Consider the following 14505-nt stretch of genomic DNA (forward strand, 5'->3'; position numbering starts at 1 on the left):
GCTTCTCATCTTCGCAAGTATCAGCTAACCTCTTAAAACAAAGATCCATTTTTAGGACACATCCTTCTTAGAAAGGAGTTTCTGCAAGGGCTGTAAAGAAGGAATTTTTTCCTGTCATACCACAGCCATAAATTTTATTGTGGAATTTATGTCGCTCATAGCCCCCATGTATGGCTGCATTTCTCCTCTCTCCAGCACTTCATTCATTCCTCGTTTTCTTCCCCACAGTCCAGCTTCTTTTTCTTGTATTATTTCTATCTCCTTCACACTTTCCTAACATGCCTCTCCTCTTCTCTTTGCAGGAGAATGTGGGTGAGGGTGTGGTGGGGAGGCAGTAGGGGGGAGGGGGTGATGGTGAAGCGAAGGACTGTGCTGAAGGGGGGGCATGCTGGGCGCTGGCTGGGTAGGGCACTGTCTTGGGCAGGCTCCCAAGAGGCAAAGTGGGACTGGGTTTTGGGTCTGTGATTTGTTGAAGGATGTACTCAGAAAAAGCAGGTAGGGGGAGGGTGGAGCTGGAAAGTAAGGAGGAAGAGCAAACAAGGATGTGGTCTTGGGCAAAGACTGACTTTGGCCTGATTCACAGGGAGAGAGCTGCGGAGCAGAAACTGCACCCAAGAGTAGGTCTGCTTTGAGGCCAGGGACCAGACTTTTGAATAACGAATCAGTCAGTCATTAGCTGTCTGTTGTCCTCCCCACCCCCCGCCCCGCCACCTGCCACCCGTCAGTGGGGGAATGTAGGGCTAAGCCCCAGGGCCATACTCTGGAAAAAGAGACCAGCAGTGAGCTCTAAGAAGTCAACCCTAATGGGCAGGGGCATAGTAAAGGGGTCTGGGAGGGCTCCACTGGCTACTACAGGAACTGACACCTCTGAAGGAAGAGCTATCTCTCTTTCAGTGATTATGTGGCAGGCAGTGTGCTCAGAAATATGCTTGCACTTTCTCATTCAATCCTCACAGCAGTATGGAAGGAGAGATAACCTTTTCTTAATGAAGAAACTAAAGCTAAGAAACACTAAATTATATATGAAGTTACAGAGAGTAAGAGACAGATCCTGGATTAGAATTTTAGCTGATTAAAAAAAAAAAAGAATTTTAGCTGATTAATGTCTGAGCTGTGAACCACTGTTTGGTCCTTATAATAATTCCATGAAATAAATATTATATCCCTAATTTACAAATAAATTGGACTCAGTTCCATTAATGCACCTGTGCTTATGTACCTTGCACACAGTAGGCATTGATGACTGGCACAGAAATAGGTTCTTAAAACAGCATGATAGAAAAGATACTCAGCATATTAGCCATCAGGGAAATGCAAATCAAACCCTATGAGCTACCGCCTCACACCCATTATGAGCTAAAATTTAAAAAGCACAGACAATAACAAGTGATGGTGAAGATGTAAGGAAATGGGAATCCCCCTACACTACTGGAAGGATTGTAAGATGGTGCACCCACTCTGAAAAACAGATTGGCAGTTTCCCAAAATGTTAAACATAGAGTTACACATCAGAAATGCTCCTCTTAGTTACATACCCAAGAGAAATAAAAGCACATGTCCACACAAAAATGTGTTCACAAATGTGTTTAACAGTATCATTCATAACAGTCAGAAAGTGGAAATAACTCAAATGTCCATCAACTTATGAGTGGATAGACAAAATGAGGCAAATGAAGAAGCAATACATGCTACAATATGGATAAACCCTAAAATCATTATACTAATTGAAGAAGATATATCAATTGATTCCAGGTATAGGAGAAGGCTTAGAGAAATGCAGAAGGGAGCAATGAAGGGATCTGTCAGTGAAACCGAAGCCCATTCCCAATGGGTTCAGGAGTGGTCTCCAACCCCCTTCCCACTTATCTACTCTAATCATGTGAGCTGTGACTAGGACCCCACTCCTGAACCTAGGAAGGCATCTCTAACCAGGTGTAGCACTGTTTCCTATTGAGTCTTGATGCAGCCTCATCACATTCTAAGATCAATAGTCCACAGAGCCAAACATTACTTGTCAGACTTGGTATAAAAGATAAGATTAAGTTTCTGTCCTATACTAGTCAATATTACTATACCATGGTAGTAATATGCTAAAACTAATTATTAAAATTGTATCCCATGTCACTCCAGGTAACATTGCAATTGCATCTGAAAAATAGAAAACACAGATATAACAAATTATTTCCAGGTTCCCCACAGAGAAGTAAAAAATTATAATCACTGAAAATTTCTAATTTAATAAAGAGAAAAAGCAATTGCAAACATGTTTACAGCTCATATCCTGCCAAAGAAAATTAACTACTATGCACTTTAAAACTCTTCTTTCAGTGGGAGATTAGGTGCAGTAAAGCCAAGCACGTTTTGTCTCGATCATGAAATAAAATGATCATCTGTTTATCTATCATTTATTTCGCACAGAGGGCTTACACCAATAAAGCTCTGATTTTACAGAGCTATGAAGGAAAATAAAACCCATAAAACATACTCTACACTTGTATAGTGTAAAGATATGTCTCTCATAAAGGTGAGCCAAATATTTACAAACTAGAGTCCTGGTGCATGAAAATTAGTGCACTGGGGGCGGGGGTGTCCCCTCAGCCCAGCCTCTGCCTTCTCACAGTCTGGGAGCCCTCAGGGGATGTCCCACTGGGAGTGGGCCTAAGTCACAGTCTGGCCTCCCTCTACAGGAGGTGACTGACAGGCCAATCTGGGGAAGGTGCTGACCAGTGAGCAGCTGCCCCGTCCCCCCCCCCGCCCCCCCCCCCCCGCACCCTGATCGCCCCTTCACCACCGCTGGTCACCATCGCCCCCCGATTGCTGTCCCCTCCCTCTGCCAGCTGGTACATACCTTGGCTGGCCTGGTGCCACCTGCTCGCCGGCCCCACCCCCTGCCAACCAGTCGTTCAGCCATTCAGTCGATTTGGATATTACACTTTTATTATATAGGATAAGCCTCTCATTATCTTATTTCAGAGTAATTTTTTTCCAAAATATGGTAATTCCCAGGGTAACTGAGGGTCAGATTCCAGCAAACCTTTAGGTTTTTGAACATGATCACTGTAATCAGAATTTCCTTTTTAGGAGAAAAATATTCTTGGCCCTGTTGTCTAATGCTGGGTGGAGGCAGCCCTGAACTGACAGTAGAAAAAATTGTTAGCCCCTCCCCTACTCAATGAAGGAGGAGGAAAGGATGAAACCAGAGGTCATAATCATGAGTGAGAGATATTTCTTTCCAAGTAGACAAACAGCCTGTCTTCTGGAATCAGCACTTGCTTTGGATTCTTTTGCTGAATCTTTGATTTTTTACCCTTTGAATTGTCAGTTTAATTCAACAGAAATTTGTTTAATAACACTATACTCCAAGCACTGGAGAGACAATGAGACCCCTCAAGTAGCTTATTGTCTGGAAGGGAAACAGACAAGCAAACAAATGATTGCAATATAGTCTGTTATGAATAAAACAGAAGTACAAGCTGTGGCAGAGGATGTGGATGAGTCAACCCTTTTGGAGACAGGTGGAGTTGTGAGATGTTTCAACATAATTGAAATTATGTATTACATCGGTATTAAATATTAACATTTTATATCTGCTAATGAGGTTGTAAAAATACAAACTACTTAATTAAAAAATAGTGGCTATGTTTTCGTATAAAAATCATGTAGAAAAGTATCACCTATAAGAAACTACACACCTTGACTTTACTATCCTCATAGCCAGGTCTCTGATTTCTTCTCCTTCTTTCCCTTCACATTTCATTCACGGACAAAGAAAAAACTAGCCCTATGTAATAATAAAAGGAGACTAATAGACAATAATAAAATTGCTTCATGATTTAACTCCAAATCAGTGCTTGTTCCATGTAAGACATATAGCTAAAGTCCAAGAAAGAGAGGGAGGGAGGAAAGGAAGGAAAAAAAGGGAAGAAGGCCTCCAATATATATATATAAAAGGCCAATATGCAAAGTGTCCTCTCAGGAGTTTGACCGTGAGACCGGGAGTTTGTTTATTCACTACGATGTGCACTGACCACCAGGGGGCGGCGCAGAACATGGTGGTAGACCAGCGGTGGTGGCTGGGCACTGAGGGAGCAAGGGAAGGAGGAGATGGGGAGGCAGTGAGGCAGGGGGTGGGAGTGGGGGAACCACACGGTGGCAGCGCATGTGCAGCGAGGGAAGGAGGAAACGGGGAGGCGGGGAACCTGGTCAGCCCTGACTGCGTGCCAGGCCTAGGGACTCCACCCATGTAGGAACTTTGAGCACCAGGCCTCTAGTGGTATATAAGCCCCCAATTCTAACCACCCCTTTGAGTTTTTCATCACTAAGAACTCCCATGTGTATTCATGTTGCATTTGTGAGTAAACTGTCTTTTCTCTTGCTAATGCATCTTTTGTCAGTTAAATTTGCAGTAGTTTGTTTTAGAGAGGAAATGTTTTTTTTTCCTCCTCCCTAAATTTTTCAGACAGAAGTCTAATTCATTTTGGGGTACACACAGGGATTTTTATTCAACAGTATGAACATACGCAGGTTTAAAAACTCACCTCCTTTCGGAATGCCCTGAAATTCTTCGTTGCCTTATTTTTGGCAGCACATGGCCTTGAATAGGTGTTTGGAGTTTAAAATGAGGAAAAGTTTTAAATTATGGCAGCTCCTCGAGGCACAACTTACCTAGGGGAAGATTGTCTTTTTTAATAATTTACTTATTTATTTATTTAATCCTGAACCGAGGATATGCTTTACTGATTTGAGAGAGAGAGAGACATTATGTGAGAGAGGAACACCGATTGCTTGCCTCCATACTTGCAATCAGGGATCAAACCCGAAACCCAGGTCTATGCCCTGAAGAGGAATCGAACTTGCAATCTTTTGGTGTAAGGATGACACTCCAACCAACTGAGTCAGCTTGCCAGGGGTAGGGGCTGCCTATCTTAACTGGGCTCTCATTCGAATGGTCTATTTTTTAGTGTTGCAAGTAAAAGGCAGGCAAGCAGCCAGGTCCTTGGGAAGAAAGTAACTGAATCCTATAGGGCATGATAAAGGTTCCCACCTAAGACGCCTTTGTATGCAATACTTAGGAGGAGAGATTGAGCACTTTGCTTAAGGAGCCCAAGCCCCCTGGGAAGAAAGATATGTGAAGCCCCACGTGACCTGGGTAGATCAGTGTTGCTTAGACAATAGTCCACGAGCAGGAAAAGATGTCAAGATCCCTACAGTGGAATCACTATAGGGGGACATATACCAACAACAGGACACCCACAACAGCCTTTGGGAGGATCTATGAGGAAGGGCATCCCTGAAGGAAGGAACGGACAAGTGTTAATCAGGCTGTCCGACAGAGCCAAATTACGTCTTTCTCCTCGAAGATTATTTTTGCAGGACATGGCACTATTTTCTGAGGGTTTTGGAATCTTATAATTTCCCTTTGTTTCCATTTTGCTTCCACGAGCAGATTTATATTAGCAGGAAACAAGTTAGCAACAATGATAAATAGTCACAAAAATCTCTTTATTGCACAGAAAAGCAAGACTGAGAGTCTCATGAAGGTTTCCAATGGTTTATCAAACTAGATTATTTGACCCTGTTGATGGCACAGAACGTTCTCTCTTCCCCAGAAGCTCCAGGGCAGAGAGGACCTCTCCTTCTCCTCTCTTTCAGCCTCGTCATTAAATAGAAAGACTTGCACTCACTAGAATTCTAAGCAAAAAGCAGGCTATAGATACCAATTTACTGGTAGAAATGGACAGAGTCCTATTAACAGTGAAATAATGAGAATATAACGTTACTCTTGTTTGTTTTTTTATGTTTTTTGTAACTAGATTGGAAATTTTAAGTTTACTTTGGGTGAAATACAAATCAGAAAACCCCTAATATGTGTACATCACTTCTAAGCATTTTGGGACGGAGGGAGATCATGGGCAAAGTGAGATGGAGCCCTCTCCTAGGATTTTATTTCATTAATACTACCCAAGTTTTTGTTTTGTTTGTTTTTGTGTTTGTTTGTTTGTTTGTTTTGCTTTTTACTTTCATATGAAGGGAGAAAGGATAAGAAGAGCAAGTTGTGAATACAATTTACCTTTATTAGCTCTACATGTTTGGATAGCGCTCTGAGCCACTGCTTCATTCATAAAGATCAGAAAATGCCTCCACTCTTCAGGTTTTCTGAGTGGCTTTCTCACGTCTCTCTCCTACCTTGAGGAGCCCTGGCCATGGTATATCACAGCTTCCCTCCATGCATCCTTTTCACCACTGTCCCTCTGGCCACTGGCTCCGCCTTAGTGCTCCAGTTTCCCAATTCCAAATTCACAAAGGAGGAAACGCTTAGTCCAGCTCATCTTTTCCTGTGAGGCCATAGATGTGTGTGTGTGTGTGTGTGTGTGTGTGTGTGGTGTGTGTGTGTGGGGGGGGGGACGACGACACGTTATTCTAAAGTCACGTATTCTCATCTCACACATCAACTACAACTGATGTGTGAGGACACAAGGCCTTGTTTTTTGTTGTTGGTTTGGCATCAGCAGAGAAAATGTCAATAGATGGGAAGGTGAGGAGGGCAGGCAATGGTCAATAGTTGAGGGCTAACAATAAAATATTTCATAAAACTTTGATCAAAATATCTTAGCACTTAGACGTTTAGAAAAAAAATGCTTCTAAGTTTTCTCTATCATTTTCAATACTAAATAAACTCTGAGGGATCCTTTTTTGTAACATTGAAATAAAAAATTTAAATTCCATAAAATTAAATGCAAAAGGAAAAGTCAAGGAAATTCAAACAAGTTTGAGAATTTTAGTCACTTCAGAATACTACAGTGTGAGGTCTCAAGGACAATATGAACATGGAACATTTATTGGGATAGATTTTTAAAAATATGTATATCTCAAGCCCCAAACACTACCCCCTAATTTATAAGTAATAATTGGTCTCCTCCAGTAAACAGCTAGGGAGAGGAGCCTGGAGTAGCTCAGGCCCTGAATCTTCATTAAATATTACAACACATAGTGTGTACTCAGTAAATATTTGTCAAACACATTAATGAATCAATGCCTTGGTTTTCTTTACTTTGGCAGAATGAAGCAATCAAGCTGTTTTAACACTAAGATGGACCCTGACGTAGAGTTGTAAGAAAAAAACAAACGAACATGTTAAAATGTAAACAGCAGAGGGGGCTTTAACTAGGAAAGGACTGGTCAGGTTGGGGAGCGGTAACAGGCACATGGTGATCTAAGATGGGAGGTGTGCCCTTGTTTCGGTTTTTCTTGGTGTGAACGAAATTACTAAAGAATATTACTTCTGAGGAGAAAGTAGATGCGTTGGCTCCTTAGTAAGGTGACTTCCAGGAAGCTGGAGACCAATCTCAAGGCATCTATTCAGAGACACCCAGGCCTTCTGGGGAGCTGGCATGAGTCGGGCAGTACCCCATCTAACAAACAGCAGGGCGCTCCAAAAAGTTGTGTCAAATAGAATGTTCCAAAATGTCTCCACATGTCCAAAACTCATCTCATGATCTTATTCCACAAATCTGGCCTTTTTCCATGGCTCCCTGAAGCAAGTAGAAGGCATCACCCTCGATTCCATCACACAAAGGTCATCCCCCAATATTGCTCAATCATCCTACCAAGCCATGTCAATGTCACCATGATGCTGTGCAAGTCTGTCAAGGGCAAAAAGTGACCCAAAAGAATACTTAGGTTCTAAATGTAAAAAGAGATTAAACTCAAACTTTGTGATCTTCTAGTGCAGTGGTTCTCAACCTTCCTAATGCCGCGACCCTTTAATGCAGTTCCTCATGTTGTGGTGAGCCCCAATTTCATTGTTACAAATTGAACATAATTAAAGCATAGTGATTAATCACAAAAACAATATATAATTATATATGTGTTTTCAGATGGTCTTAGGTGACCCCTGTGAAAGGGTCCTTTGACCCCCAATGGGGTCGCGACCCACAGGTTGAGAACCGCTGTTCTAGTGTGTATTTTTCATATGAAAGAAAAATTCATGTGTATGTCACTTAGCAGTTTGCTTTCCCAAAGTTCTATTATTATACTGATAGAGTATCTTAAAATAAATTGCATCTCACAATCAAAGAAGCATTGTCACACACCATAATAGCTTTGGATGAAAAACAACAACGATTACCACATAGGCCCTTAGACCCCTAATAACAGCAGGGCCATATGGGGTCTGATGGTATCCATCAGTCAAACCTCCTCATCATGACAACAGCCCCAGGAGGAGCCCTGGTGGGGGGCCAAGCCCCGTCCAGCAGGCCATGGGGACCTTGTGCGAGGGCAGCTGCACAGCAGTGAATTGCACATTGCAGGCCACGTGAGTCAGCATCCAGACACCCTGGGACGTGTTCTGGGACCGAGACTTATAGAGATAGACCTGGCCACCAGCAGCAATTTCTGGGGGGACATACCACCATGCCAAAGTTCACCCATTCCAAACAGAATTGCCTGTTTCCCTGAAGCCAGATCTCATGGGAACACCTTAATCTTGTCATCAGGGCCACAGATGGGAAGTCCCCCGAGGAGAGACACCTGGGACGCATATGTATTCCCTTCCCAGCCCAGGCCACAGGGGATCTGAGTCCTGAAACCTTTCCGGCTTCGCTTCCGGAGTGCAGCGAGGGGTAACTGGTAGCTCCAAGAAGACGCTGAGCTGGGGCTGCCCCAGTTCACAGGCCTAGAGGTCCTGAAGCAGGTGGCCATGAGGCACACTGAGCATGTGCAGGCCCTCTGGCCTCAGCATCAGGCCCCTGGGTTACTTCCAGGTTTGGCCCTGGAGGGGATAGTCACAGTCATAGGTAGGACTGCTAGGGGACACAGGGGGTTGCCATGGGCATAAAAATTAAAATACATAAGTGAACAAACACATAGTTACAAACAACAAAAATCCATGTGCCCTAAGTTGAGAATCACAGGATATGGGTTCAGGTCTTACATCCCAGTATTCATGGCCTGGGGCAGGACGATTCACACAAACCAGGCCTCTCTTTCCTAAAGAAACAGATTGCGCGGGACCCATCAGTCTGGTGAACAATCACAGATCGTGAATCTCCCTAAAAATATCCTGTCTTCAGACAGTCCTCAGTGAAATGCAGGCAGTAATCTGTTCCATTACAGCAAAGCTCCTGAGATCACTTCTACTGTAGATGTTTTCATACAACTGACATTGTCATCCATAGCTGTCCCATTGCCAAGGTCACAATAAAGTAGGCAAATAAAGAAAGCCTCTCCTCTCCCCCGCCCCTCCCCCCCACCCGTCCTCCATACCTTTAAGCCATTAAACAAGGCTTCTTGAGGTATAAATGTCTGTCATAGCCTATAATGGTTTTTAAAAAATGCTTCGAGTTCACCTTATCTCTCTTTTCCTGTTCTAGGAATTAGGCCCAGTTTTCCTTTGAGCTAAGTCAGAAGTCCACAAAATGTAATTGCCTTAGAATATACTCAGAACTATTCTTTCTGGACAAGCCCTAGTCAGTATCTCTGAAAGTTTGTACAGTCATGATCTCTGCTTATGGTGAATTCTTTATCCAGTCTAGTTGAGTGCCTGGAAGTTGATTTTGCACCGCTGAAGGATGCTGAAGGCAAGCCTTCAGCTTCAGGTATTTGCTCATTGGGACCCATACATCTTCCCCACTAGCCTCCCCAGATGTGTCTCAGTCCTTAATGGGTGGTCATCACTTAGGTTCTTGTGTTTGAAGCTTCCTGTACTTACCTGTAAAATGAGGATGGTTAAGCCATAGGATGAACTGCTCAAGCTGAAACATACTAAAACTTTCTCATTCACTGTTTTTCAGAATGCTGCTCACAATCTCAGTGACCCAGATCAATGTAGTAGCTGCCAACCAGCATTAAAAAATAATAATCTTCTATATATATAAAAGCCTAAGCAACCATTCAACCAGTAGCTATGATTCACACTGACCACTGGGGGCAGACCTCCAACTGGTAGGTTACTGATCGGGACTGGGCAAGACTGGCCGGACACACCCTGGAGCTCTCCTGCAATCCCTCCCCGGCCCTAATCGTGCACTGGTGGGGTCCCTCAGCCTAGCCTGCACCCTCTTGCAATCTGGGACTCCTGGGGAGATGTTAGAGAGCTGAAGGCCAGGCCAAGGGACCCCACCGGTGCACAAATCCATGCACCAGGGCCTCTAATAATAAAATAAATATATATATTTATTAAGTAAATATATACATACATACATATATATATGTTTTTATTTATTTCAGAGAGAGGAAGGGAGAGGGAGAGAGAGAGATAGAAACATCAATGATGAGAGAGAATCATTGATCAGCTGCCTCCCCCACAGCCCTTACTGGGGATCAGGCGCGCAAACCAGGCATGTGCCCTGACAGGAATCAAACCATGACACCACCTGGGGCCAACCAGCATTTTTCAAAATAAATGATCTAGAGTTTAAAAACAAACGAACAGCCCGACTGGCATGGCTCAGTGGTTGAGCGTCTACCTATGAACCAGGAGGTCACGGTTGGATTCCTGGTCAAGGCACATGCTCAGGTTGTGGGCTAGATCCCTAGTAGGGGGTGTTAACATAAAAAACATTCAAACCTGTAAAGAATTTTTGTGAGTTTATTTGAGCCAAACTGTGGACAATTGCTGGGAAGCGATATCTCAATGGATTGGGATAGTCCTCTGGAGAATGGCGGGTTTTCTTCTATTTTTATACATTGCAATCAAAGGAGGGATGTGGGTGGGTTACATGAAATCCATTGGTGATAGACTAGAGAGGCAGGAGAAAGCAAAGCGGGAAGCCTCTGGGATTGGATAAAAAGTAAAATGATAGACACATACTTAGGTGGGTGCTAGGACAATTAACATAACAATGAAGGAATTTGTGGTATCTGTCCTGACAAACAGGCACATTAGGTTGTGCCCCAAAAGGTCTGGAAAAAGAGAAGTTATAAGTTACCCAGACATTTCAAGGATATGTGATTACAGATGCAAAAAGATAGGTAGGTTCAGTTAAGGCAAAGGTTGACCTTGTCAGTGAAGATACCGGCCTAGGACGTAACTACCCACCTTAACTGCTTTTAGTTAAAGCTTAATTTCAGACCATCCTTTGTGGTTACTTTAGTTCTCCAAGTTTGCAAGACCGCCATGCAGGCCTTCCCTGAGCTTGTCAGGTTAGCATGTGGCCCCTTTTGTCCACAGGGGCATGCGGAAGGCAGCTGATCAATGATTCTCTCTCATCATTGCTGTTTCTATCTCTCCCTCTACCTTCCTCTCTCTGAAATTAATAAAAAACATATATATTTTTAAAAATCAGCCTAGTTATTATGGTCATATTGACAAGCTCTCCCTAGAAGAGTGATTTACAGCCTTTATTCTACTCAAGCCCTGTTTATCTCACAGCACACTCCCCATCAATAGCATCTCTCATCACACAATGCTGCAATTCTCATGGGGGACCTTTGGGAGGTGGAGAGCTTGCAAAGTCTCCTTGAGGGTTCTAACTCCCCACCATAAAGGATCACTGCACTAGAATAAAATACAAAGTTGCTAATAACAAGCTAAGTCAGCAGAGAACATATCATCCTACCAAAATAGCCTCGTTTTAAATAGGCATTGACTATGTTCCAGGATGATCCAAGAGCTCAGAGTATAACTCATTGTCGTACAGTTATTCATTCCCTGGAAAGAATCGCTTTATTCTTTCAAAAGAAAGCCAAGTCTGGTTAGGAGAAAGGGAAAACTTTCTTGTCAATCAACTAATCAACATTTTTTATGCCTATTGTATATGCATCAATGTACTTAAGCAACAGGTAGAAAATTCATCCTTTTATAGCAACTGGATAGAAAAGGTCAGAACATATTTTAAAAACAACATAAAATTATAACATTAATGTTAAATGATGAAAGACTAATTATAAAACCATCTGAGGTGGTTTTAAGAAAACTGAACCGGCAGCCTTCTCAACCTAAGACAATCATTGCCTTGATGGGCAATAAGAGTTCAGTGCTACCAAGTCCACTGATGTATTTTTTCAAGAAAACCCAGTAACGCCCTAACTGGCTTGGCTCAGTGGATAGAGCGTCAGCCTACGGACTGAAAGGTCCCAGGTTGGGTTCTGGTCAAGGGCATATATCTTGGTTGCAGGCATATCCCCAGTAGGGGTTGTGCAGGAGGCAGCTGATTGATGTTTCTCTCCCATCGATGTTTCTAACTCTCTATCCCTCTCCCCTCTTCTCTGTAAAAAATCAATAAAATACCTTTAAAAAAAAAAAAAGAAACCCCAATAATATCTCCAAACTTTTAAATGAGGACTCAACATTCTTTAACTGTATCACATAGGCCAAATAAAACACAACTCTTGGCCTGATATGGATACCAGTTTATCACCTTTGGGATAGAGTCTAATAAACTCTTACTACATCCAAATTAGACCAGTGTCTGTTTGGTTCACTGTGTCAATTCAAACCAACTCCACCCAAGAAGTGAAAGAACTAGGAGTGAGCCAGGCTCCACCCAACACACTTGTCACATGTGTGCATGGAAGGTCATGTGAAGAGTCCTTGAATGCAGATTGGTGCGGCCACTGTGCAAAGCAGTATGCAGTTACCTAAAAAAATTAAAAATGGAACTGCCTTATGACCCAGTGATTCTACTGCTGGGAATATATCCAACGAAACCCGAAACACTAATTCGAAAGACTATCTGTACTGCCATGTTCACTGCAGTGTTATTTACAATAGCCCAGATTTGAAAGCAGCCCAAGTGTCCATCAGTAGCTGAGTGGATAAAAAGGTGGGTACATTTACACAATGAAATACTACTTTGGCTGTTAAAAATAAGGAAATCTTACCCTTTGAGACAGCATGGATTGACCTGGAGAGCATTTTGCTAAGTGAAATAAGCCAGTCAGAGAAAGACAAATACCATATAATTTTACTCATATGTAGAATCTAATGAACAAAATAAATTAACAAACAAAATAAAAACAGACTTTTTCCAAGAAGATCTGGAAAGGCTGGTCTTTAAACTAAGGTCATTCATAATTTCAAGTTGAACCGCCTGGACAATGAGATTTTCTTTCTATATATTAAAGGGGTTAAAAAGAACCAAACAGGGCAGAGAAAGATTTATTGTGCTTAGCAGATATCTTATAGAAAGCTTGCAGCCTTGAGCACAGAATAGCTCAGATACCCAGGAGACACCTGGCATGGGAGGAACTAAGGACGGACCAGACCAGTCTCCCCATTCTTTCACAAATGGAGTTAATTATCAGCTAGCAAGAGAGTGCAGTAGAAAGCAGGTTACTGGGACTAATTCAGATGGCTATCCCCCCGAAAGTGTCTCATTTTCCGTGTCTCTTTCTTATAATGATCTGAATCAAAAACCAGGGCTCAATAATTCCCAAATCAGTGTTCTTTTCATTCTGTTAAATTTCGGTTTGAATGAGGTCTTTAGATATCCTAGTTACAATATAAATACAAACAAATGCAAAATAAACTGCAAAAGATTTCTAGTAGATCCTATAAAAATGATTGAAATATTTACTTTTTTCCCTTTTCTATTGAGACAATATTTTTTAAAAAAATATATTTTACTGATTTTTTACAGAGAAGGGAGAGGGATAGAGAGTCAGAAACATCGATGAGAGAGAAACATTGACCAGCTGCCTCCTGCACACTCCCTGCTGGGGATGTGCCCGCAACCAAAGTACATGCCCTGACCAGAATCGAACCTGGTACTCTTGAGTCCGCAGGCTGACTATCCACTGAGCCAAACCGGTTAGGGCTATTGAGACAATATTTACTTTTAGAAGCATTGTTTTTATTGCAGCAAGATGTATTAGACTTATTTTAAATAATATATTTTAAAAATCCCTTTGTGTTGGTTACCTTCCCTTTAATCTAACAATCTGTATTAGAAAAATAAATTTAGGGGACTCATCACTTGCTCACTAATAGTGTTACAATTTACGTGGAAAATTGAGTCAAGAATGAAACTTTTTTTCCCAAACTGATTTTGCATTAAGCATTACTTTTTATTTGGCACCTTCTACAACCCTATGAGAATAAATTATTATTCCATTTTTATTATAAGGTAATCATGTACAACATATACAAGCTTACATAAATTCAAATAGCTTGATATTCCTAGCTTTTCACATCTAGCCTATAAATCCTTATTTGAAGTCAAGTAGAAAGGAATATGGATTCAGATATGCCTCAAAATACATTTTTTATTGGTCTTATCATTTTACCTGATCATAAAGCTACTGAGCGAGCCTTAGTGTCATCTGTATAATAGGAGTAATACTTACACAGCCTTATGATGACTGAGTAAAATAATATGGATCAAGGAAGTAATACTATGTCAAGCATAATAAATGTTAATTCCTCACCCCCTCCTCCAGATGATGCAAATTCAGGAACTTAAGGTATAGGGGATTTTTACCCATTAGACACAAAAATGTTTGAAGATTACAAAAACACACACACCCTGGCACCAATTAGAATACTCTTTAATTAAATGCCTA

The sequence above is a fragment of the Myotis nattereri genome (assembly GCF_964212035.1).
Source record: "Myotis nattereri genome assembly, chromosome: 10".
Lineage (NCBI taxonomy): Eukaryota > Metazoa > Chordata > Mammalia > Chiroptera > Vespertilionidae > Myotis > Myotis nattereri.